This window comes from Trachypithecus francoisi, unplaced genomic scaffold (assembly GCF_009764315.1).
Source record: "Trachypithecus francoisi isolate TF-2019V2 unplaced genomic scaffold, Tfra_2.0 Contig01461, whole genome shotgun sequence".
Classification (NCBI taxonomy): domain Eukaryota; kingdom Metazoa; phylum Chordata; class Mammalia; order Primates; family Cercopithecidae; genus Trachypithecus; species Trachypithecus francoisi.
Window position 1 is genome coordinate 18,331,373 of NW_022681433.1, and position 27,171 is coordinate 18,358,543.

The window sequence follows — 27,171 nt, forward strand, 5'->3', positions numbered from 1 at the left end:
AAGCATTTTTAAAAAGAAAAGGGATTTTGAAAGATTCATTTCACAAATGCTATTTCCTTTGCAGTTGTTTCCCGCCCCACCCCCTCCCCCATTCTTAAAGGCAGGTGCACCCGGAACCATGATGTTTATAGCATTCTCTCTCATCCAGTAACTCCCAAATCAACCTGAAAAGATGCCGGACAGTCTTCCCTGTATACTATGGTTTCTTTCAGGGTTTTTGATACTGAATGAAAAAAAAAAGGATATGTGGGTTAGAGTCAGACTGAAACTAGGCCATCAGGCCCTTATCTGGGTCCTGGAGGAGGGAGCTTGGAACTGCGTTCTGGCCTGAGCTGGTCTCTTGGGGCAGAATTGGGCAAATGGCTTCACTTCTCTGGGTCTCAGATTTTCCCTCACAGAGTAGGAGGAATGGGGAGCACTAGACGGAAGCAGGCAGATAACTTCTGGAGCTGAGGCTGGTGTTCGCCCAGGGTCCCAGTCCCCACCCACGTAGGTAAGCTGAGCCTCTGAGGCAGTCTGCAATGGGACTCACATGAGCCACAACTCCCCCGATCTCCCACCGATGTCCCCCCACACTCTAGGAGCTTCTGGGGGCAGGAACAGCCTTATATCTCCCCCCACTCCAACAGCACCAGGCACATCTCTGTTGTCTACAAGGAGTCGATCTGTCACACCCACAGTCTAGCTCCTGTTGCAGGGTAAGGATATCAGGGTCCGGACGCCTACCACACTGTGTCCTAGCAGCCTGGCTGCTCATCTGTCTTTCCAATTACTCTCATCTCCAGAAGCTAGCATGGTGCCTAGCTCTGGGTGCCATCCAATAAGTTTCACAAAGACCAAGAATGAGCTCCTACACTTATGAAGTGCCTGCTGCATACCAGCCACCATCTCACCATCTCATTTAATACAACAGTCCTAGGACATCAGCTCTGTGATTGTTCCCATTTCCAGATGAAAAGCCTGGTGCTTAAGAGGTTCACATTGTGCCTAATATGCACAGCTTTTGAGCAGAGCCAGGATGCAAATCAGGCCCATCAGTCTCCAGAGTGTGCAGCTTCACCCCCACAGTGAAGGAATGAAACTGCCTTGTTCCATTAAGGTGATGGAGGGAGGATGGAGGAGCAGAGAGACCACAAGAAGCTAGGGGCCTGACAGGGAACTATGCTCTGGAAGCCTGACTCACCTCTGGACTTTCAAGTTACACAGGCAGGTAAATGCCTTTACCCTTTAAACCATTTGTGACTGACTTTTGACTGTTTGCAACAAAAGCACCAGCAAGCTGGATATGAGATTCCTCATCCACCACTACTCCCTCTGCTTACAAATTATTTACAAATGTGCTTCTTTTCCGGAGAAAAATATTCTTTAAGAAATTTTCATTGGTATGTATCATACATACTTGGAAATCAAACCATATCAGTAGATTAGTTTAATCATCAGTAGATGATTAACAATGCATTCACATGCCTTTGTGTTTTTGTGATTTTTTTTTCATCTTTTAACTTGTGTTTATTTCATACCCCTAAGAGTTTATGAAAGTCTCCCACTCTATATCAAGACAGAGGTAACATTTATTTCTCAGTGGTGCATTCCAAGAATACTCTGTGTTTGCAAAGCCCTCTGACGCTCATTTCTGAGCTCATTTATTTATTTAAGAGCTGCACAATCCCAGCCTTGTCCTGTAGTGGAAAGAGAGTCTACCACATTCAGATAGCAATGACTGGTTTAGAAATCATTTGTCTTAGTCCAAGCCAAAGTCTCTTCTGCATCCTTGATTATGTCTAAATGATGCTCTTATCCTTAAACAGAACCCACTTTCTTAGTCCACCAGGAAGCACTTGATTTATTGACCGGCAGCCATCCAAAGGGCAGTCACACAGCCAGGTGAGCTGCCACTGAACTGTGGCTCGGGAGAAAATGGTTTTAAGTGCTGAACGGGTTTGTGTCATGCCAGCCTGCTCGCTAAGGAACTTGCTCAGTCCTGCCTGTGAAATTAGATGGGCAGGCAAGTAAGTATTCAGAACACTTCCAAAGAGGGACACAGGCAGCTGTCATTGTCCTGGCCACGGGAGACAGTCACAAGGGGACAGTGCCCACGGCGCATGTGACCTGGAGAAGAGAGACCCAGGAGAGTGCAGGTGTTCATAGCAATCCAGCCCTCAAAGGTAGAGAGCCTGAGGCTCCTGGATCCATAAAGAACTGGTTTCCCTAATGAGTGCCTTAGGTGATTCATTTAAGGGCCAAGTACAGCCAGTGAACAAGATGGCAGCACCAGATGTCTCAGGAAAGACATATCTTGGTGGAGTCTCCGTAGGAGAGATGACCACGCTGGCCCATCAGGTCCTGAGATGCCAGCACCCCACCTCTGTGGATTAAGGGGTGTTCTCCCCAAGAGTTGGCCAGAGCTCTCAAAAGACAATTCCAGGCACAGACGCAAGATTACAATTTAATAGGACAGCTCCTAAAACTTCATTCCTTCACTGAGGCCTGCTATGCACCAGACATTATGTTAGTTCCAGGGATGCAATGAGACAGAGAGACAGAGACAGAGACAGAGAGAGGGAGGCGGGGCAGAGGGGAGAGAGAGAGAGAGAGAGAGAGAGAGAGAGAGAGGAGAGAGAGAGAGAGTGTGTGTTGGGCAAGTTGCAAGCCTAATGACAATTTACATATGCTAAACTAGCTCCTTATTCAAAGGCATGTTATAATTCCTTTTCTAAAATGAAAGTGTTCTGATTTAAACCTATCCCTCTATTTAATACTTAAACACTGGAGTGTTCAAGACATAGGCCGACCTGAGGATTTGGGAAACCTCAGAGTAACTGGATTCAGTTTTTGAGACTCCCTGAATGGGATTCTACAGATGCAGGACCAGGGCCCACACCATCCCCTGGTGACAGGGCAGCCACAAGCATCCTCTGCTTCCCTAGCTCCAACACCACTTCCCGGTTTGTTCCATGTGAGTCTCTGCCACTCACTGTGACATGTCCTGCAATGTCCATTTGAGGCCACAGGGTCCACTCACTCCTCTGTGGATGAAAGAGGGTGGGGATTCCTGGAGGAATTAGACAGGGTACCAGGGCTTCTCCAGAGCTGCAGCTCACAAACACAAAACAAAACAGACAAGAGATCAGGCAGCAGAGGGAGTGAAGGAAGTGACATGAATGGCTGGAATCATTCCTAGTCTCTACTCCAAAGATCTAGATTTTCTGGTGGCCCTGAGTCTGTATTTTTAACTCCCGGGTGATTCTGATGCAGCAAGTCCTGGGAACCTGAGGCCTGAATGTCCCACAAGCCAGAAAATTAAACCCTGAATCCCAGTTGCTTTTACATAAAGAAAGTATGTGGATGGCCACTGGGACAGAAAGGTAGAAAGAGTTTCTGTGGGGCCCCAGGATCACTGAGTCCCAGTCCTGGTTCTACCCATACTGATAGTATCGACCCAGTTGTCAACACCTGTGACTTGAGTTTTCTTACTTTTGAAGTAAGAAAATTGGGTAAAATAATCTCTAATCAAACTGAGAAAAAAAGACACTAATTAGTTACACAAAAACCTATGAAAGTATAAAACTCATGGATAAAATTAAGCACGGAGCTTGGTGGCATGTACCTGTAGTCCTACCCAATCAGGAGGCTAAGGATTGCTTCAAGCCCAGGAGGTCAAGACCAGACTGGACAACATAGTGAGACACCATCTCAAAGGAAGAAAGAAAAGAAAAAGAAAAGGAAAGAGAAGAGAAGGGAAGGAAGGGAAGGAAGGGAAGGGAAGGGAAGGAAGGGAAGAAAAAGAAAAAGAAGCACACAGTCAAATTCAGAATACCTTAGCACTGTAATGGTAGTATATAAATCATTTATATCTTTAGCATCAAGGTTAAAAGACAAAACTATTAAAAATATAATTGTTACAATAATTTGTTAAGGGATATACAATATAAAAAGATGTAAATTATGGCATTAAAACACAAAATGTAAAGGAGGTGGAATAAAAGTGTAGAATTATTTTATGCAATCAAAGTAAAGTTATTATCAGCTTAAAATAGCTTATAATAACTATGAAATGTTTTATGTAAATCTTATGGTAACCACAAAGCAAAAAACCTATAGTAGATACACAAAATATAAAGAGTAAGGTATCAAAGCATACTACTAGAAAAAAAAATCATCTAATCACAAAAGAAGACAGCAAGAGAGGAAGGAACAAAACAATTAGAAAAAATGGCAAATTATCTGTAGTAAGTCATTACCTATCAATAATTACCTTGAATGTAAATTCACTAAATTATCCAATAAAAAGATAGAGAGTGGCCAAATGGATTTTTAAAAGAGATCCAACTATATGCTTCCTATAAAAGACTCACTTAACCTTTAAGGACATACATAGATTGAACATTAAAAAATGGAAAAGTGTATTCCATCCAAATGGAAACCAAAAGAGAGCAGGGGTAGCTATATTTGTATCAGATGAAATAGACTTGAAGTCAAAAGCTGTAAAACAAGACAAAGAAAGTCATTATATAATGATAAAGGAATCAATTCAACAAGAAGATACAACAATTGTAAATATATATGCACCAAATATCAGAGCACCTAAATATATCAAGCAAATGTTAAGAGATCTGAAGAGGGAGATAGACAGCAATATATAGTAGGTGATTTAATATCCCACTTTCAACAATGGACAGATCATTTGGATGGAAAAACAATAAGGAAACATTGGACTTGAACTACACTTTAGACCAAATGGACTTAACAGACATATACAGAACATTGTATGCAACAGAAGAAGAATACATATTCCTCTCCAGAGCACATGGAGCATTCCGCAGAATAGATAATATGTTAGGCCACAAAACAAGCCTAACAAATTTAAGAAGAATAAAATCATATCAAATATTTTGTTTCAGCCACGATGGTATTAACCTAGAAATCAATAACAGGAGGAATTTTAGAAAATTTGCAAATACGTGGAAATTAAACAACATGCTCCTAAACAACCAATGGGTTAAATAAGAAATTAAAACAGAAATTTAAAAATATCTTGAGACAAACAAAAATGTAAACTCAACATGCCAAAACGTATGGAATGCAGCAAAGGTGGTTGTAAGAGGAAAGTTTATGGCAAAAAAATGCCTATATCAAAAGAGACTAGAAATCCTAAATAAACAAACTAATGTTATACCTCAAGGAACCAGAAACAAAGAAAAGAAAAACTAAGCCTTGAGTTAGTAGAAGGAAGGAAATAAAGATAATAGCAGAAATAAATGAAATAAAGACTAGAAAAATAGTAGAAAGGATCAATGGAAGTTAAAAGTTGTTTTTTGACAAGGTAAAAAAATTGACAAACCTTTAGCTAGACTGAAAAAGAGAGAGAGAAGTCTCAAAATAAAAATAAAAGAGGACGCCGGGCGTGGTGGCTCACGCCTGTAATCCCAGCACTTTGGGAGGCCGAGATGGGCGGATCACGAGGTCAGGAGATCGAGACCATCCTGGCTAACACGGTGAAACCCCGTCTCTACTAAAAAAATACAAAAAAAAAAAAAAAAAACTAGCCGGGCGAGGTGGTGGGCGCCTGTAGTCCCAGCTACTCGGGAGGCTGAAGCAGGAGAATGGCGTGAACCCGGGAGGCGGAGCTTGCAGTGAGCTGAGATCCGGCCACTGCACTCCAGCCTGGGCCACAGAGCGAGACTCCGTCTCAAAAAAAATAAATAAATAAAAATAAAAATAAAAGAGGAGACATTATATGTGATACCACAGAAATACAAAGGACCATAAGAGACTATTATGAACAATTATATGCCAATAAATTGCATAACCTAGAAGAAATGAATAAATTGCTAGACACATCCAACCTACCAACACTAAATCATGAAGAAACAGAAAATCTGAACAGGCCAATAATGAACAAGAAGATTGAATCACATAGAAGAAGTCTCCCAAAAAATCAAAGCCCAGGACCTGATGGCTTCACTGCTGAATTCTACCAAACATTTAAAGAGGAACTGATACCAATCTGTCTCAAACTCTTCCAAAGAAATTGAAGAGGAGAGAAAACTGACAAACTTATTTTACAAGGCCAGCATTACCCTGATACCAAAGCCAGACAAGGACACTACAAGAAAAGAAAATTACAGGCCAATATCCCTGATGAATATAGATGCAAAAATCCTCAACAAAATATGGGTAAACTGAATTCAATAGCACATTAAAAGGATTGTTCACCATTAGTAACATAGTACTGAAAGTCCTAGCCAGAGCAATTTGGCAAGAGAAAGAAACAAAAGGTACTCAAATCAGAAATTAAGATATTAAATAGTCTCTGTTTGTAGGCAACATTGTCTTATATTTAGAGAGCCCTAAATACTCTATCAAAAAATGGTTCGAAGTAATAAATAGACCCCACAGAAATACAAAAAAATCCTCAGGGATTATTATGAATACCTCTACGCACACAAGCTAGAAAACCTAGAAGAAATGGATACATTCCTGGAAACAAGCAGTCTCCCAAGATTGAACCAGGAAGAAATTAAAATTCTAAACAGACCAATAATGAATTCTGAAATTGAATTCAACAATAAAAAGCATACCAACCAAAAAAAGCACCGGACCAGATGGATTCACAGCTGAATTCTACCAGATGTACAAAGAAAAGCTAGTACCAATCCTACTGAAATGATCCCAAAAAATCAAGGAGGAGGGAGTCTTCCTCAACTCATTCTATGAAGCCAGCATCATTCTGATACCAGAGCCTGGTAGGGACACAACAAAGAAAGAAAACTTCAGACCAATATCGCTGATGAATAAAGATGCAGAAATTCTCAACAAAATACTAGCAAACTGAATCCAGCAGTGAATCAAAAAGTTAATTCACTATGATAAAGTAAGCTTTATTCCTGTGATGCCAGTTTGGTTTAACATATGCAAATCAATAAATGTGATTCACCACATACACAAAATTAACAATAAAACCCAAATGATTATCTCAATAGTTGCAGAAAAGGCTTTTGATAAAATTCAACATCTCTTTCTGTTAGAAGCCCTCAACAAAGTAGGTATGAAAGGAACATACCACAAAATAATAGCCTCAAAATAATAAGATGCTGGCTGTGACAAACCTACAGCCAACATCACACGGAATGGGCAAAAGCTGGAAGCATTCATCTTGAGAACTGGAACAAGACAAGGATGGCCACTCTTACCACTCCTGTTCAACATAGTACTGGGGCAGATACCCTGGAGCTGTGGCCAATTCTGCTCTTTCCGTGGTGGTATCTGCTTTTCTGTGGCCTTAAAATGATTGTTCTTTTAAGTTTGTATCTTATCTGGTGGAAATAAGAAAAAATCTAGCTTGCATAAATCTAGTATCGTTTACTTCTAATTCTGCGTGCGGGCCTGGATGTATTCATAAGCAAAAATTTGTAATCACCAACTTAGGAGTTGGCAAGGCCCCGGGTGCCAGGCCTCTCTGGAGCTGCAGCTCGCGAACACTAAACAAAACAGACCAGAGATCAAGTAGCAGAAGGAGTGAGAGAAGAGACATGATTGGTTGGAATCATTCCTAGTCTCCCCCTAGAAGCTCTAGAGTCTCTGATGGGCCCAGGAGTCTATATTTTTAACTCCCAGGTGGTTCTGATGCAGCAAGGATTGGGAGCGTGTGGCCTGAATGGCCCACAAGCCTGCATCCCAGTTGGGTTTACATAAAGTGAGAAAGTCTGTGGATGGCCTCTGGGACAGAAAGGTGGAAGGAATCCCTGTGAAGACCCAAGATCATTGAGTTTCAGTCCTGGCTCTACCCATACTGGTAATACTGATCCACTTATCAGCTCCTGGGACCTCAGTTTTCTTATCTTTGAAGTAAGAAAATTGGGCAAAATAATCTCTAATCCTTTCCTGCTATGGATTTATCTGACTCTTTGAGAGCTGAATTTCTTATTACAGGGTAAGCATATTTTTAAAGGAATTGGGATCAGCCCCCACAATCCAGAGAGGAGGTGTGATATTTTTAGCATCGCCTCCTGATTCTGTTAAGGAATTGGCATCCAGCTCTCTCATCTTCCTTCCCTCCGTTAGGTCAGTGATCTCCGACCCAGGGGCTGATCTCTCCTTGCCCAATTGTAAGAAATCTCTCTTCTTACTCTCTGCTCTTCTTGCCACTTGAAGCCTCAGAATCACAGTTTCCAAACGTGGCTATATAATACAGTCTCCAGGGAGCTTTTATACATACTAATACCCCAGACAACTGAATCAAAATCTTGGGGGCAAGTCTTCAGCATCTGCATTTTTAAAGCTTGCCCATTGCTGGTGATGCCCAAGAAGGTTCAAGCCACGGAGCTAGGATATCCCAGAGCTGGTCTGAATTCAGCAGGGGTGACTGAGTCTCTAGATGCGTCTTTCTCCAAGTAAAGGCAGTGAGAGTATAGGGTTGGATTTGCTGCATCGCCAGGTCTTTTCTGCTTAGACCTACATGCCAGCATTTTAGATACACCAGATCAATACTTACAGGAACAAGCATCAAATATATGTAGAAGTAAAATGTAAAAGCCAGGACAAGTGGCACCACCACCTATGCCTTGTTGACCTAGGTCAAGTCTCTCGAGATTCCATTTTCTCATTTGCAACATGAAGCTGGCATTTCCCTTTGACCTTACGGGGTTGTTAGGTGGATCAAATAGGATAATGTTTGTGAATTTGCTCTATAAACTTTAAATACAATGGGCTTAAACACCTTGTATGTAGACGTTCACAAATTCAACAAATATGATGTCTCTTATACCCAAATTAATGTATAGATTCAAGCAAAACCAATACCAATCAAAATCCCAGCAAGCTTTGTTTTAATAGAAAGTGACAAGTTGATTCTAAAATTTGCACGAAAATGCAAAGAATCTTAAATAGTAAAAACAGTTCTGAAAAAACTGCACGAACTTGAGAAACTCACATTACCTAATTATGAAGCAACAGTGCTCAAGATAGTGTAGTATCAGTGTAAATATAGGTATATAGTTCAATGAAATAGAATAGTGAATCCCAAAATAGACTCACATATTTATGACCATTTGATCTTTGACAAGGTTCTCAAGGCAATGTAATGCAGAAAGGACAGTCTTTTCATAAATGGAACATAAACATAAATAAAAGAACTCCAGTAGTTTTATACATGAACTACTAGAAGAAAACATAGCAGAAAAATCTTAGTGACCTTGGCCTAAGCAATGATTTATTAAATAGGACACAAAAAGCAAGAATTGATAAATTAGAGTCCAACAAAATTTAAAACTTCCATTCTTCCGAAAACAGTGCTAAAAAATTAAAAAGCAAGACATAGGCTGGGAGAAATTATTTCCAAAACATGGATCTGACAAAGGACTTGTATCCACAATATATGAAGAATACACACAACTAAATAAAAAGAAGACAAAAGTCCCAACTTGAAAAAAAATGGGCAAAAGATTTAAACATATACTTTACCAACAAAGATATATGTATAGCAAATGAATACATGAAAAGATGCTCGCCATCATTAATGTTAGATACCGCTGCACACCTACTAGAATAGCTAAGATTAAAAAGACTGTAGCAAGGATATGAAATGACTGGAACTCCTATGCGTTGACGATCAGAATAAAAAGTGTTAAAGATCACTTGGTAGGGCAGTTTGGCCACTCTCCTAAAGTTCAGCATACATGTACCATAGGATCCAGAAATTCTACTCTTACCATATGTCCACCCACTATGACTCACTTGAAAACTTCCTTATTAATTCTGCTCATAACAGCCAAAAAGTAGAAATAATTTAAATGTTAATCAACTGGTGAGCCTATAAACATAGTATGGTATATCCATGCAATGGAATATTCAAAGAAAGCTCAAAGAAAAAGTAATGGACTAGCAATATGTGCATCAGCATGAATGAACTACCAAAACAATATACTGAATGAAAGAAGTCAGACACAAAGGCTGCATACTATTTGATCATTTATATGAAATTCTGCAAAGGCAAAACAACACTAATAGAAAGCAGATCAGAAGTTGTCAAGGGCCAGAGGGTGGGAGAAGGGGATGGAATACAGAGGGAACAGGGGAAATCTTTGGAGTGATGAAAATATTCTGTCATGACTGTAGTGATAGCACAGAACTATATTCATTTGTCAAAACCCACTGAATTGTTTAATCAAGAATGGTGAATTATGTATATAAATTATTAAAATTCAAGAAAACACAAAAGTTATTGCAGGCTTCTGTGTGCCAGGCACTGGGCTGGGAATATCAAGAGAAATCAGACATGGTTCCTACCCATAAGTGCTTGCAAAAACAAAAAAGGTGCGATAAAGCCTTGCAAGTGCTGTGACAGAGATCTGTACACAGAATAGAGAAGCTGATTCTAACTAGGAGCAGCACAGCAGGCTAGGTGGCATTTGTGCCAAGTCTTAAAAGATAGGTAGATATTTGCCAATCAACAAAGGAGAGAAAAGCGATTCTAGGCAGCAAGAGCAGAACAAAGCCTTGCAAGCTCAAAATAGCTTAATATATTCCAAGAAATGCAAATGGTTGGTTGAAGCATAAGGTTCCAGGAAGAGTGTGTCCAGAGATAAACATGAGGATGGTGGCAGGGTTTGAAGGATTGCATACCATGTACTAAGATGTTAAGGTGTTATCCTATAGACAAAGAGAAACTAAAAAAGTAAGTGGTAATACACATATTCAATTTGGGGTCTTATGAATATTACTCTGGAAGCAAAAAGGAAGGCAGATTAAAGGGTGGTGCCAGCTAGACTGAAAGCTGAGAGACCAGCTAGAAGACTATTGTAGTCATTCAGATAAGACAAACCACGATTTTGTTATTTGGAGTAGAGTAATATAGAGGGGAGATTTTTGAGAGCTATTAAAACAATAGATCCGGACAGAAGGGCTTGAGGGTGCTGCATGAGAAAGATGAAGAGTCTAAGATGACTCCTTGGATTCTGGCATGAGTGACTGGGTGGCCGGAGGTGACATTTGTCAAGATCGAGAATGCAAAGGAAGAGCACATTTGGGAGGGAAACATGAGTTCAGTCGGAGGCATGCTGAGTTTTCTATGGTCCATTCTAGTGGAATATCTAAAAGGACATAAAATACCCAATAATAAAATTCAGAAGAGAGATCTAGACTATATGTGTAGTTCAAAGTGATCCACACATAGATAGCATCAAAGTCAAGGAATGCATGAGATTTCCCAAGGCACACAGAGTAGCAAGGAGGGCATGTATTATGAAAGGGATAAGCAGAGAATGGGAAACCTTAAAAGAAGCTGAGAAATAAGAGGAGCGATGTCAGCAAGATGGCTAGCTAGAGGTTCCTCGGCTCACTCCCTAACAAGAAAGGACAAAGGTAATAACAACTAAGATTCAACTGGAGTGTCAAAGGGAGCGTGGGGGAGTGCTGCAGGGGAGTGGAGAGGTGCTTGTGGGCATTTGGAAGCCCTAAGGGCAGTAGAGAAAAGGGAATGGGGCACCCTGACTCTACTGCTTCATCTCTTTTGCCTGGATTGGCCCAAAGTCAGGAGGCACTTCCCCTCGCAGGGAAAAGGTAAGCAGAAGAACCCCACCAACCCCCATTGTCACCGCAGACACCTATAGTCCTCACTACAGAAGAATCCTATAGTCCTTGTAAGCCCTAAGCCCAGCTTGGGGAATGCCAGGAATTCATGCAGCTGCAGTTCTCCTGGTTAGGAGCACAGGGTGTGTACTCCCAGCTCTCACCCGTCCACTCTGAGCCAAGCTGCTACAGCACAGCACTATCTTGATACCAGAGCTACTTCTGGAGTGTGCCTGCTCTAAGTCCGGTAGCTACTGTCCCTCCTGAGCCCTAGGGCTCCTTTTTCATTCCACCAAGCCCACCACATGGCTGACTGCAATGCTTCTACCCAGGCTGCATGAAACATAGGCCAAGGATGATCTGTGACTCTAGTCCTGTACAACAGGAAAACCAACTCCCAACACTGGCACTTCTAATCAGAGGAACAGTCTAGTGGACCTATCCAGGACAGTTCCACCCTTTAGCCAGCCAAATGGCCACATGCCCTCGGCCAAGCAGGAGAGGCCTTCATGCCACTGAGGAGCTGACATGCTCACAGGTTGGCTAAGTGGTGTCCAGAGCCTGAGAAACAGCCTAGTGGACCCACCCGTGGTGGATGTGCCCCTAGACTGGCTGAGCATCTCTGTTCCCATGCCTGGGGCCTGAGAAACCACCTGGTAAACATGTCCCTGGCAGATATGCTCCAGGCCAACTAAGCAACCTTGTGCCCTGCCCCGGGTCAGAGAAACAGCCCGGTGATAGCACCCTGGCAGACACGCCCTGAGCCTGCTAAGCATCCGCACACGTGTGCACCTAGCCAGAGTACCATCTTAGGCAACTGAATGTGGAGGCCTGGGAGTCTTAGATGCAAATAGAGTGTGATGAGTTTTGCTGATGTCTTGGAGGAGGAAGAACCAGAGACTCTATACACAGATCATGCCTGGAAGAGTCCTGCCTGGGAGGCTGAAGAGCAGTTTCTTAGGACATTTACCGCTTGGTGGAATTAACAATTGCTTATGATTAGTTGGAGGACAAAGATTTTGCCTGTGGACTTTCTTTAAAGGGCAAACATTATTCCAATAGGTCTCTGAATAGATATTTATTCAACTGAATTGAGATAAAAGAGTGGAGCACATCGGTTACTTGTGGAATGATAAAACTTCAAATCGAAAGGTCCTATGGGAAGGAGTCCACTCCTCATATGCATTTAGTGATCTCCATGCTCAGGCCCTTGTCTCTCGTCCCAGCTCATCCTGGCCCCCTCCCGCCACTGTCACAAGGGTTGCCTATCAGCAATCTCCTGTGAACGTACTTCCCTAGACGTGTCTGGCTGTTTTGTACCTTTCTGCACATGCTATCTCTTTTTTGGGAAGGAATCTTCCCCACTTCTGTCTGGCTAACTCCTACTCATTTTTCAAGTGTCAGGCAAAGCCACATGCTTCTTCCTCCTTAAGCTCTTTCTGGCTCTCCCAGGCCTACTTAGGGACTCCTTCTGCTACATTCTTACTATGCGGTCTCATACTTTCTTTAAAGCAATGATCTTATCCCAGTAGAATTGCTTGCCTGTCTCTTCACTAGACTGTAAACTCTTGAAGTTAAGAACTGAGACTTTTTGCATTACAGCCTAGTTCCTAGAACAGCGACAAGAACATTATAGGTTCTCAATTACTACTTGAACCATGAATGAATGAATATGTATAAATATATATATAGGAATAAGCAAATGAACAAACGAGAATGAGTAGTGGAGAGACACTTTGGGGTCAAACAGAGCAGAGCCTGGGACTCCTATCTTTATCCTGTAATTCATTATTTTATGACTTAGAGCAAATTACGCAATTTGTTATCTATACAAAGGTCATAATAATACATTCCTTAATTGGAAGAAAAAGTCTATAAACTGCCTGCCCCAGAGATGGCACAGGACACATTGTAGCCATTGTGTGATTCCAAAGTTCCCAGAGTCTGGTGATGTGAAAGGAGGGGGAAAATACTGGCTCTCCTTGGAGAGAACTGCCTCATTCCTTACCTTTCCTCCCCGGATGCACCATCATCCTTCCAGCTCTGTTAATCTTGTATTTTGACACTTCCTGTAAATTGTCTCTCAGATTCTACCTTTTCCATTATTTCTGTCTTTACTACCCTTATTTGGGTTTGGATTGTGTCAAAAAGTCTTCTAATGACTTTCTCGACTCCAGTCTCTCTACTGCACAGTATATAACAGCCCTCTGCTCAGTAACTTGCCATGGATCCCTGTTACCTCTTTTTTTTTTTTTTCTTTTTAGACATAGTCTTGCTCTGTCACCCAGGCTCTAGTGCAATGGTGCAATCTCAGCTCACTGCAGGCTCTGCCTCCTGGGTTCAAGCAATTCTCCTGCCTGAGCCTCCTGAGTAGCTAGGATTACAGGCATGCACCACCACACCTGCCTAATTTTTGTATTTTTAGTAGAGAGAGGGTTTCATCATGCTGGTCAGGCTGGTCTCAAACTCCTGACCTCAAGTGATCCATCCACCTCATCCTCCTAAAGCGCTGGGATTACAGCGTGAGCCACTGCACCCAGCCCCTGTTGCCTTTTGATTAAAATCTAAATTATTTATCCTCATGGTCAAGGCTTTCTATGAATGAACTCCAGAGTAGCTGGTCAGTTTCCCCTTTCACTGCTCACTGTCCTACAGCTGGTTATTCTGTTTCTTTCTCAACTTCTATCATTGCTAATCCCTCTCATTAGAATATTCTTTCCACTCTTCTCAAGCAGTTGACATCCGATCCTCTTAAGTTTAGCTAAAAACTGGTCTTCTCCTTTAAACATTCTTTGACTGTTCCCACTGTATATCATGGTCTTTCTTTCTTGCACAGATTTCCTTTTACGCTTTTAAGTTAAGTCTGGACTTAATTTCTACCACCTTATTTGTCGATTGCTACAGAATTTTTCTGGGGCTATTCTATGTCTTCATCTCATTTTCAAACTTTCAAATACAAAGACTGTATCCCTTGTTTCTGCTGTGTAACCCCAAACATCTGGCACACTGCTGGGCTTTGTATAAGTACTTAAGTGGATGCCTATTTCAGATTCTCAACCTTCTTATCCCAGGAGAAGCAGGGCATATATAATATCACTGTAGCAGACTGAATGATGCCCCCAAAGATATCAGAGCCTAACCCCCAGGGCCTGTAAACGTTACTTTGCATGGAAAAAAAGGTCTGTGCAGATGCGATACAGTTTAGGCTGTTGGGATGAGGAGATTATCCTGAATTATCTGGGTGGTCCCTAAATGCCATTACTAGTGTCCTTATAAGAGAGAGGTAGAAGGAGCTTAGATACACACACACAAGAAGAAAAGACAATGTGACCACAGAGGCCAAGGATGGAGTAATGGGGCCACAAGCCAAGGCATACTGGTTCTACCTAAGGCACAACTTTCCTCTAGAATCTTGGAGGGAGCTTGGCCCAGCTAACATGTTGATCTCAGCCCAGTGACGCTGAGTTAATACTTCTGGCCTCTGGAACCATCAGTCGGTAAATTTGTGTTGTTCAAAGTCACCAAGTTTGTGGTAATTTGTTATACATGCCACAGGAAACGAAGATAATCATGATATATTTATAGATTAAATTGGAGAAATACTTAAATGGGATGATTTATCTGCAAAAGAGAAGTAAAAGAGTGTGGAAAAAAATTAGACTCACTTGAAAGGACTTAGGAAGAGATCCTCCTTCCTTCAGGTTGATCCCAGGTACTTGCAGTAGTGCCCTCACTTCAAATCCCTGGGGACTGCTGGGAGGACCCAGCGTCACAGGAGCAGGCACCCTACATGTGCTGTTTTGCTTAATCCTCTTAATAACCTTTGAGTTAGATACTGTTAGTTATTTTTACTTTACATACAAGGAAACCAAGGCTCAGAAAAAATAAGGGCTTGTCCCAGGCTACACGGAACCTCATTTGCTGAAGGGGACTCCAAACCCTGGTCTGTGCAGGTCTCTTTCTTCTACTGGATGTCTCTGCATGCAGCTGTTTTAAGCCTCAGCCACTTCCACTGTCTCAGTCAGTGATTAAACTCGTGTGTTTTGCAGCCCGATAAACCCTGGACTCAAATCCCCGCTCTGCCACTTACTATTGCTAAAGATGCTTAACTTCTTTAAGCCTCAAGTCCATCATTTATAAAATGGAGATGGGAGTGGGGGTGGGGGTGGCGTAAATAGTGCTGTTCTGAAGTTTAAATGAGATCGTGTATACAAAACTGTTCCCACAGTGCCCAGCACACAGTAAAGTCTCAATATAGCTTAACAATCACTTTTATTGCTATGCTGTTTTTTAAATAGGTTCAGAAATTCTCTTATAATCTCAATCTATTCAAATTCTGGTGATCCGATTCACACCACTTTATAAACCAGAATACCAAACTATTAGTTCACGGTGAGTGTGCCAAGCCAACCAGACACTATGTTACTCTCCGTACCTCTTCCCTTGGGACAGTGTCTGGGACATACTGAGAAATTCTCATTACCCACCTCACATTATTATAGCTTCTGATGAGATGATTACTTCTCTCTTTCTAATGTCATTTGAGTTTCTTTTCATGGCCTATCACATTTCCAAGTTAATTTTCTTTGAGCTATAGCAGTGAAAATCTCCTTAATTGAAACCTTCAATCAAAAGGATAACCCTTCTGTGACCTTGAGTCCGAGATCCTGGGCTCTGTCTTGCTTTGGGGACTGTAATCTCTCCCCCTGTTCATTGATGATACTGTTTATCCTTAAAGGAAAGAAAAGCAGGTTTTTGTTTTGGGGGAAGATTAGGTATTATATAGAGTTCCGAAGAATTTCCTGCTGGAAATCTCAGTAGCAGAGGGCCAAGTGTGTTAGTCAAAGACCCTATTGATGGAAAGGGAATGGCAGCAAGCATCCTCAGCTGCCCTTAGATGTCTTCCCTGAGATATTTATTTGGGAGTAGGTCTTACATTTCTGACATTTACGAAGGAGGCTGAGGGACTGCTGTCTTAAGTCTAGGAACCAGCTGGGAGCCCTCTCCTACAGCAGCCCCGAAAAGATGTGAAATTCCTTTGTGTCCAGTGGCAAGACCTGAGTAGGTAATCACAGAATGCTCCTAACTCAAACCTGGATCCTGGCCCCAGAGTTGGTCAAACATATTCTCTGCTGTCCTTCTCTCTGTCCATTCCTCTCTTTTCCTTTTTCCTTTTTCTCCTACCCTTCCTTGTATTTTCTTTTCTTGTGTATGTGTGTACCTCCACAGATACTCTAATTAAAGCAACAATTTGGATAAAGCATTTAATTTGGAATTAAATGAGCTTTTATTGTAACTCCTTTTTAAAATTACATAAAAATCCTGAAAGGCTAACATAGGACTATCAGGAAAGAGCAAATCTCAAATATCTTATTCGATAAAGTAAGCTTTAAATATAGTTTTAGGGTTATAGGCTCCCAGAACCAAGCTTCGAATCTTAGCCTCCTATTCAGATGCTTGTGTCTGTGTTTAGCTGGACTGTTCATTTTCTCCTACATTAGAAAATAGAGTGTGTTATATTTGGGGGTCTCATTTGCTCACCCTCTTAATGTGCTCTCTTGTCCAGTCTTCATTTCGGATGATTGAGCTATTCTCCTGGGTGATGGACTGGGTGGTTTTAGTAATATTTTGAGTCACCACCCCAAGCCTTGACATTGGCAGTGATGAAATTTATAAGGCATTAAGCAAGACAACCCAAAGAAATATCATACTTATCATGAAGGTTTGATTTTCTAGCTACACTGAAATTCACTTTTCTTTCTCTTAGAAGAAAACATGGGCAAAAAACTTCTTGTAGACATTGAACTGAACAACGATTTCTTGGACAAGACATCAAAAACGCAGGCAACATGAGCCAAAATAGACAAATGGGATGCCATAAAACTAAAAAGCATCTCCACAACAAAGGAAGCTGTTAACAAGATGAGAGGGCAACCTAGAGAATGGTAGAAAATAGTCACAGACCGTATATCTGATAAGGAGTTAATATGACAAATATATAAGGAACTCCTAAAACTCAGTAGCAAGAAGAAGACTGATTTTAAAATGGAGAAATGTCCAAAGATGGCAGACAAATAGCCAATATGTATATGAAAAGGTGCTTGATATTACTAATCATAAGGGAAATGCAAATTAAAACCACAACAAGGTAACAACCCACAAACATTAGGATGGCTATGATGTAAAAAACAAAGGACAGCAAGAGGTAGCGAGGATGTAGAGAAAAGGGAATCCTTGTACACTGTTGGCGGAAATGTAAATTGGTACAGCCACTATAGAAATTAACTCGGAGCTTCCTCAGCAGCTTGAAAATAGAGGCCTCTAGGTGAAGGCAGACCAAGATGGTGAAATAGAAGCCTCCAGCAATCACCGCCCCCCCCCCCCCCCCGACAGGAACACCAAATTAAACAACTATCCATGCAAAAAACCACCTTCATGAGAACCAAAAATCATGTGAGTGACCGCAGTACCTGGTTTCAACACTGAAGAGGGTAGGAAAGACAATCTTGAACTGCCTACAACAACCTCCTTCTATTTCCTGGCAGGCAGAGGGAGAGTTTGTGTTCTTGACAGAGAGAGAGAGAGGAAGAGAGAGAAAGCGCGCACAGTGATTGTGGGGCTTTGCATTGGAAATCAGTGCTGCTCAGTCACAGTGCAAAGCAACACTGGGCAGAACCCAGCTGATGTCCATGGAGGGAGCATTTAGATCAGTCCTAGCCAGAGGGGAATTGTCCATCCCAGCAGTCAGAAACTGAGTTCCAGCAAGTCCCATCACTATGGACTAAAGTGCTCTGGGGTCCTAAATAAACTTGAAAGGCAGGATAGACCACAGGGACTGCAGCTCCTGGACAAGTCCTTAGACTGTGCTGAGCTCAGAGCCAGCAGACTTGAGATGTATATCACCTAGAGAGGCGCCAGCTCTGCAGGCCAAGAGAGTGCTTACATCGCCCTCCCCCAGTTCCAGGCAGTGCAGCTTACAGCTGCGGGAGAGACTCTTTCCCTCTGCTTGAGGAGAGGAGAAGGGAGAGTAAAGGAGGATTTGTCTTGCAAGTTGGATGCCAACTTAGCCACAGTACAATAGGGCACTGGGCAGAGTCCTGAGGCCCCTATTCTAGGTCATACCTCCAGGACATTTCTAGACACACCCTGGGTCAGAAGAGAACCTGCTGGCTTGAAGGGAAGGACCCAGTCATGTCAGGATTCATTATCTGCTGACAAAAGTTCCTTGGGCCCTGAATAATCAGCAGTGCTAGCCAAGCAGTGTTCACTACGGACCTTGGGTGAGATTCAGAGCCATGCTGGCTTCAGGTGTGACCCAGCACCTTCCTAGCTGTGGTGGCTATGGGGAGAGACTCCTTCTGTTTGAGGAAAGGAAGGAAAGTATAAAGGGGACTTTATCCTGCAGCTTGGGCACCAGTTTGGCCACAGTGGGCTACAGCACCAAGCAGGCTCCTAGGGTCCGCAGTTCTAGGCCTTGGCTCCTGGATGGCCATTCTGGATCTGCCCTAGGCTAGAGGGGAGCTCACTGACCTAAAGGGAGAGATCAAGGGACGACAACATTCACCACAAGGTGACTGAAGGGCCCCTGGGCCTTGAGTGAACATCAGCGGTAGCCAGGCAGTACTTGCTGTGGTCCTGGGGAAGTGGTGGTCATAGAGAGAGAATCCTCTGCTTGAGGAAAGGGGAAGAAAGAGTAGGAAGAACTTTATCTTGGAGCTGGGGTGCTAGCTCAGCCACAATAGAATAGAGCAGCAGGTAGATTCCTAAGGTTCCTGACTCCAAGCCCTCTATCTTGAATATCATCTGTGGACCCATCTGGGGCTGGGAGGAGCTTGCCATCCTGACGGGAAGGACATGAGCCTGGCTGAGCTTGCCACCTGCTGACTGTAGAGCCCTTTGGCCTTGAATGAGCATAGGTCGTAGCCAGGCAGTGGTCACCGTGGGGCCTTGGGCAAGACCCAGTACTGTGCTGGCTTCAGGTCTGACTCAGTGCAGTCCCGTTATTGATGGCCACAGAGATGCTTGTGTCACCCCTCCCCCAGATCCAGGGAGCTCAGTACAGCGACAGAGAACCCATTTGAGAGAAAGTAAGGGAAGAGAACAAGAGTCTCTGCCTGGTGATCTAGACAATTCTCACACATTCACCAAAGACCACCAACGTCGTGCCTCTGTGAGTCTGCAAGAGCCACAGAATTATCAGGCTTAGGTTGCCCCCTAATGCAGACATAGCTGCATTGACCAAAGACTTAGATCAAAACACCCAAGTCCCTTCAAATACTTGGAAAGTCTTCCCGAGAAAGACAGGTTCAAACAAGCCCAGACTGTGAAGACTATAATAAATACCTAACACTTCAAAGCCCAGACACTGACAAACATCCGCAAGCATCAAGGCCATCCAGGAACACATGATGTCACCAGATGAACTAACTGAGGCACAGTGATCAGTCCCAAAGAGAGAGCAATGCAGGACCTTTCAGACAGAAATTTCAAAATAGCTGTTTTGAGAAAGGCCAATAAAATCCAAGACAATACGGAGAAAGAATTCAGAATCCTATCAGACAAAGTTAGCAAAGAGATTAAAATAATTTAAAACAATCAAGCAGAAATTCTGGAGCTGATAAATGCAAATGACAGATTGAGGAATGCATCAGAGTCTTTGCGTCAGAGTCTTTCGATAGCAGAATTGATCAAACAGAAGAGTTTGAAGACAGGCTATTTGAAAATACACGGTCAGCGGCAACAAAAGAATAAAGAAAAAAGAATGAAGCATGCCTACAAGATCTAGAAAATAGTCTCAAAGGGGCAAATTTAAGAGTTATTGGCCTTAAAGAGGAGGCAGAGAGAGAAATAGGGATAGCAAGTTTATTCAAAGGGATAATAACACAGAACTTTCCGAACCTAGAGAAAGATATCTATATTCAAATAGAAGAAAGTTACAGAACACCAAGCAGATTTAACTCAAATAATATTATCTCAAGACATTTAATAATCAAGCTCCCAAAGGTTAAAGATAAAGAAAGAATCTAAAAGTAGCAAGGGAGAAGAAACAGAAAACATACAAAGGAGCTCCAATCCATCTGGAAGCAGACTTCTCAGTGGAGTGTCTCAGAGTGGCATGACATATTTAAAGTGCTGAAGGAATAAAACTTTTTTTTATCCTAGAATAGCATATCCAGCAAAAATATCCTTCAAACATGAAGGAGAAATGAATACTTTTCCAGACAAACTAAAGCTGGGCGATTTCATCAACACCAGCCTTGTCCTACAAGAAATGCTAAATGGAGTTCTTCGATGTGAAAGAAAAGAATATTAATGAGCAACAGGAAATCATCTGAAGGTCCAAAACTCAATGATAATACTAAATACGCAGAAAAAATACAAAATATTATAACACTGTAATGGTGGTGTGTAAACTACTCATATCCTGAGTAGATAGTCGAAAAGATGAACCTTTCAAAAATAATAACTACAACAAAATTTCAAGACATAAATGGTATAATAAAATATAAATAACAAAAAGTTAACAACTGGAGGGGTGAGTTAAAATGTAGTTTTTATTAGTTCTATATTTGCTTACTTGTTTGTTTATGCAGTCAGTGTTAAATCTTCCTTAACTTAAAATAACAGGTTATATTATTTGCAATTCTCATGGCAACTTCAAATTAAAAAGCATACAACAGGTACAAAAAATAAAAAGCAAGAAATTAGAACACACTACCAGAGGAAATAACCTTCACTAAAAGGAAGACAGGAAAGAAGGAAAAAAAGAAGAGAAGACCACAAAACAACCAGAAAACAAATAACAAAATAGCAGAAATAAGTCCTTACTTGTCAATAATAACATTGAATGTAAATGGACTAAATTCTCTAAACAAAAGACATAGAGTGAGTGGCTGAATGGATTTTTTAAAAGACCCATTGATTGCCTACAAGAAACACACTTCCCCTATAAAGACATACATAGACTGAAAATAAAAGGATAGAAAAAGATATTTCACGCAAATGTAAAGCAAAAAAGTAGAAGTAGCTATACGTATATCAGACAAAATAGATTTCAAGACAAAAATGATAAACAGAGACAAGGTCATTACATGATGATAAAGGGGTAAATTCATTCAGAGGATATAACAATTGTAAATATATATGCACCCAACACTGAAGCACCCAGATATATAAAGCAAATAGTTTTTGAGCTAAAAAGAGAGCTAGATCCCAATACAATAATAACTGGAGACTTCAACACCCCACTTTCAGCATGGGACAGATTATCCAGACAGAAAATCAACAACAACAACAAAAAAATCTGCACTCTACACCAAATGGGCCTAATAGATATTTACAGAACATTGCATCCAGCAGCTGCAGAATACACATTCTTCTCCTCAGCACATAGATTATTCTCAAGGATAGACCATACAACATCTTAAAAGTCTGAAATTATATCAAGTATCTTCTCTGACCACAATGAGTAGATCTAGAGACCTAGAAATCAATAACAGGAGGAATTTTGCAAAGTACACAAACACATGGAAATTAAACAATATGCTCCTGAATGACCAGTGGGTCAATGAAGAAATTAAGAAGATAATTTAAAAACTTACTGAAGCACCATGGCACACACATACCTATGTAGCAAACCTGCATGTTCTGCACATGGCTGCTGGAACTTCAAGTAAAATAAAAATTTCTTGAAGCAAAGGAAAATGGAAACACAGCATACCAAAACCTATGGGATACAGTGGAAGCAGTACGAAGAAGAAAGTTTATAGTAATAAATGCCTACATCAGAAAAGTAAAAAAATACTTCAGATAAACAACCTAATGATACATCTTAAAGGAATAGAAAAGAAAAATTAGAAGAAAGAAAAAAACAATAAAGACCAGAGCACAAAGGAAAATAGATCGTTATACTGAAATGACACATGCACTCATATGTTCATCCCTATGCTATACACAATAGCTAAGACATGGAATAAACCTAGGCGCCCATCAGTGCTGGATTGGATAAAGAAAATGTGGTACAGATACACAATGGCATACTATGCAGCCATAAAAGTGAATTAAATTATGTTTTGCAGCAACATGAATGGAGCTGGAGGGAATAATCCTAAGCAAATTAATCCGGTAACAGAAAACCAAATACTGTATGTTCTCACTTATAAGTGACAACTAAACTTTGAGTCTCACAAACATAAACATGGGAACAATGGACATGGTGGACTACTAGAGGGGGGAAGGAGTAAGGGGGCGTGGGTCATAAAACTAGCTATTGGGCACTATGCACACTGCCTGAGTGCAATGTACCTATGTAATAAAACTGCATTTGTACTCCCTAAAACTAAATTAAAAGTTGAAAGAAACCATTTTTAAAAAGATCTAAGCAGAAATTAATAAAATTGAAATGAAAAACAATACAAAAGATCAACAAAACGAAAGTTGGTTTTTTGAAAAGATAAAATTGACAAACCTTTAGTCAAACCACGAAAAAAAGAGATGAGAGACAAATAATAATAATCAGAGCTGAAAAAGGAGACATTACAGCCAATACTGCAGAAATTCAAAGGCTCATTAGAGGCCACTATGAACAACTATGTCAATGAATTGGAAAACCTAGAAGAAATGGATACATTTCGAGACATGTACAATCTACCAAGATTGAACAATGAAGAAATCCAAAACCTAAACAGACCAATAACAAGTAATGAGATTTGAAGCCATAATAAAAAGTCTCCCAGTGAAGAAAAGCTCAGGACTTGATGGCTTCACTGACGAATTTTTCCAAACATTTAAAGAAGAACTAATACCAATCCTACTCAGACTATTCTGAGAAATAGAGGAGGAGGCAATACTTCCAAATTCATTCTACAAGGCCAGTATTACCCTGATACCAAAACCAGACAAGACATATTAACAAAAAAAAAAAAAAAAGAAAAAAAAAAGAAAGAAAAGGAAAAGAAAACCACAAGCCATTATTCCTGATGAATGGTTATGCAAAAACCTTCAACAAAATGTTAGCAAACTAAATTCAACAACACATTAAAAAGATCATTCATCATGACCAAATGGGATTTATCCCAGGGATACATGGATGGTTCAAAATATGCAAATCAATTAATGTGAGACATCATATTAACAGAATGAAGGACAAAAACCATAAGATTTCAATTGATGATGAAAAATCATTTGATAAAATTCAGCATCCCTTCATGATAAAAAAAATCCAAAAAAAAACTGAGTATAACAGGAACATAACACAATAAAAGTCATATATGACACACACACAGCTAGTATCATACTGAAGGGGGAAAACTGAAAGCCTTTCCTCTAAGTTCTGGAAAAAGACAGATTCAATGCAGTCTCTGTTGAAATACCAATGGCATTCTTCACAGGAATAGAAAAAAAAATCCTAAAATGTATATGGAACCACAAGAGACCCAGAATATTCAAGGGCATCCTGAAAAAGAAAATAAGAAAACTGGAGAAATCATATTACTTTACTTCAAATGATACTTCAGAGCTATTGTAACCAAAACAGCATGGTACCGGCATAAAAACAGACTCACAGACCAATGGAACAGAATAGAGGACCCAGAAATAAATCCATACATCTACAATGTACTCATTTTTGACAAAGATGCTAAGAATATGCATTAGAGAAGGACCAGTCTCTTCAATAAATACTGCTGTGAGGCAAGGCACGGTGGCTCACGCCTGTAATCCCAGCACTTTGAGAGGCCAAGGTGGGCAGATCATGAGGTCAGGAGATCAAGACCATCCTGGCCAACATGGTGAAACCCCGTCTCTACTAAAAATACAAAAAAATTAGCTGGGCATGGTGGTGTGCACTTGTAATCCCAGCTACTGGCGAAGCTGAGGCGGGAGAATCGCTTGAACCAAGAAGGAAGAAGTTGCCATTGCAGTGAGCCAAGATCATATCACTGCACTCCAGCCTGGTGACAGAGCAAAACTCCATCTCAAAAAAAAAAAAAAAGGTTTCAGTTATGCAAAATAAATGAGATCTGGAGATCTACTTCATAGGGCCTATGATTAGCAATATTGTGTTGTATACTTAACATTTTTCTAAGACAGTAGATCTCATATTAAGTGATCTTACCAAAAAAAGTTGAAAAAAGAAAAACAAAGAAGATGAGAGGAAACTTGGAGTTGAGGGATATGTTTATGGTATCCACAGTGATGACAGTTTGATGGTTTCATGGTGTATAATTATCTCCAAACGCAGCAAGTTGTATACATCGAATATCTACAGCTTTTTCTATGCCAATCATACCTCAATAAAGTGGTTAAAAATTTATTTTTCTTCAAGCATAATTTTCATTAGTTCTGGCCTAATTTCTTTCTATTGCTGAGATGTGGAATTGTTCTTTAATTGAATCAAGTGGGGTAGGAGGTTTAATAACTCCCTCACCGAGTACATGCAATGATGCGTTCCACATCCTGCCCTCACAATCACTCGTGCTCCCCAACCTCAGTATCCCCACCTGGCACAATGACACCTGGGGCTTTCTAAACCTTGGAACTGTTTCCCTTCCCCTATCCCAACCTCATATCCCTCTATCTTAATCCACCTTTAAATCCCTCCCTGTCCATGGTATTCATCCATCCGGCCTAGAAACTGGTGTGCTGGTAAGTGTGTAACAACTGGCTGGGCGTGAGGGGGGAGGTGGCTGATTTACAGCATTTGCCAATTTCTGTAAACACTCCAATCATGGGAGTATTTCAAGCCAGTTTAACAAGTAGCTCACAGAATTCCTGGAAATTTCATAATCAGTTTTCCCGAAGGTCAGAAGCTTCTAGCACATCACTGACTAAAACCTTCTGTTGGCTTAGCGCTTACTTGAGTTATCTTTCTCTTCTTTGCTGTGCAACTTCTTTAAGAGCAATGTACAATCATTGTTTATACTTCCTAACCTTGCCGTCTCCCCTGAGACATTTACAATCTGGTTTTCACCTCTTTAAGGTCATTCGTAATCTTGTCATTGTTATTACAAAAAGAATCCATGCAAAACCAACAAACCTTTCATGGACAAAAATGAATAACAATGTAAGAGAGGTATCATCCATAAGTCTTAAACTGCAAACCTACACCTTTGCCTCCTCCTTTTCTCTAACCTGTCTGCACTGTTGGTCCCTAAGCCACCTCTTCCTTCTGCCAGGAGCTCCTCCTTCTTTGACTTTCACAACACTGCGTTCTCCAGTATTCCTGGCTCTCTTATTACAGCTTCCTTGTCCCCTCCTCTTCTACTTCCTCCTCCACCCCACAATGTCCATGTCCCAGAGCTCATCCTCATCTCTCTTCTCTTCTTCATCTCTCCACTGACCTTGATGTCTCACAAACCTTTCTGCCTGGGATGTCTTCTCTAAGCTCCAGTTAGATTCTCAGTTGCCTGCAGGCAATTTCTTCTCAGAAGTCTGAGTAATCCAGAATAGAATCTGCCAGCATGACCTTCATTATCATCTTTGTCATCTGTATTTTCCCTGTTTCTGTCTGTGGGGGCCGCCATCCTTCCTGTCACTAGGGCTACACGTAGCAAAGAACTCTCTATACTCTCATCCACATATCCTGCTTGGTGCCTCTCCCAGCTACCTTTTGTTCCATCTTCATCACCATAGTGTAGACCATCATTACCTATTGTCACACTTTCTGGACTCTAAAATTGCTCAGAATTCTTCTCCAATAGACAAGAAACCAGCTATAAGATGTGTATTTATAAACTATCGCTTGACTGTTCTCATCTTCCTGCTGAAACCACTTTGCTTACACTTGAAGTTCCAAGTTAGCTTGGCATGATCTCTCATCACCTCCCAGCATTACCTGTCACTCCATGTCTCCTGTTTCTACATATCCAGATTTGCTCATATTCAAAGCCAAGTTCAGATGTCACCTCTTCTGTGAACTCTTTCCTGAGCCCCTGCCCCCGCTCCGCTGTAAATAATTGCACCTCTATTCTTTAAACTCTGAGAACTCTGATGTGTATTGTGACACATCAGCTTCTTCCTTGCATCACAGTCATCTATGCAAGAAAAGAGGGGAATGGACATTTATTAGGTCCATTATTGCACTAGGACTTTTTATTGTCAACTTCAGTGTTTATATGACCCAACAAGGTGCATATTACCCCTTATAGCAGAGGAGGAATTGTTGGCTCAGAGTGGCACCTTGAAATTGGATTCTGATGGTAGCCTGTCTGACTCCACAGCTGTGCTCTTACCTCTGCAATGTGTGTGTGTGTGTGTGTGTGTACACGCGCACACGCACATGTGCCTTAGCTTCCCTCTGGATGGTAACCTCCTTGAGATTAAGAATCTGGTATTTCATCTTCTCACACCTCAAATTCTCAGTGCAGGGCTTTGCCTATGGCTGGCACTCAGTGAGCACTGTAGACTGAATGAAGGATGGATTGACGGATGGACCTACCCTTGATTCCATTTCCCAGCTGCGCTGAGGATCGCAGCTGTGCATTCCAGAGTTACACTGGCTGTAAATATCTCACCGCCCATCACATTTTGATGATTATCCCTCTCTGTGTCCTCCTTCTGTGTTTCTCTTAGATTGACAAGCTTTGGGGAGGCAGAGATTGAATC

General features: G+C 41.2%; 1 long non-coding RNA gene across 3 annotated transcripts in view; it reads right to left on the reverse strand.

Annotated features, from left to right (window-relative positions):
- The window catches only part of LOC117098462, an 82,308-nt gene extending 55,812 nt beyond the window's left edge, over positions 1-26,496 (reverse strand). For all 3 annotated transcript variants that reach the window (XR_004443424.1, XR_004443419.1, XR_004443421.1), the window contains exon 1: positions 26,402-26,496. This is a non-coding gene — a long non-coding RNA (uncharacterized LOC117098462). The remainder of the gene's footprint in view (positions 1-26,401) is intronic.
- Between the last annotated feature and the right edge of the window lie 675 nt (positions 26,497-27,171).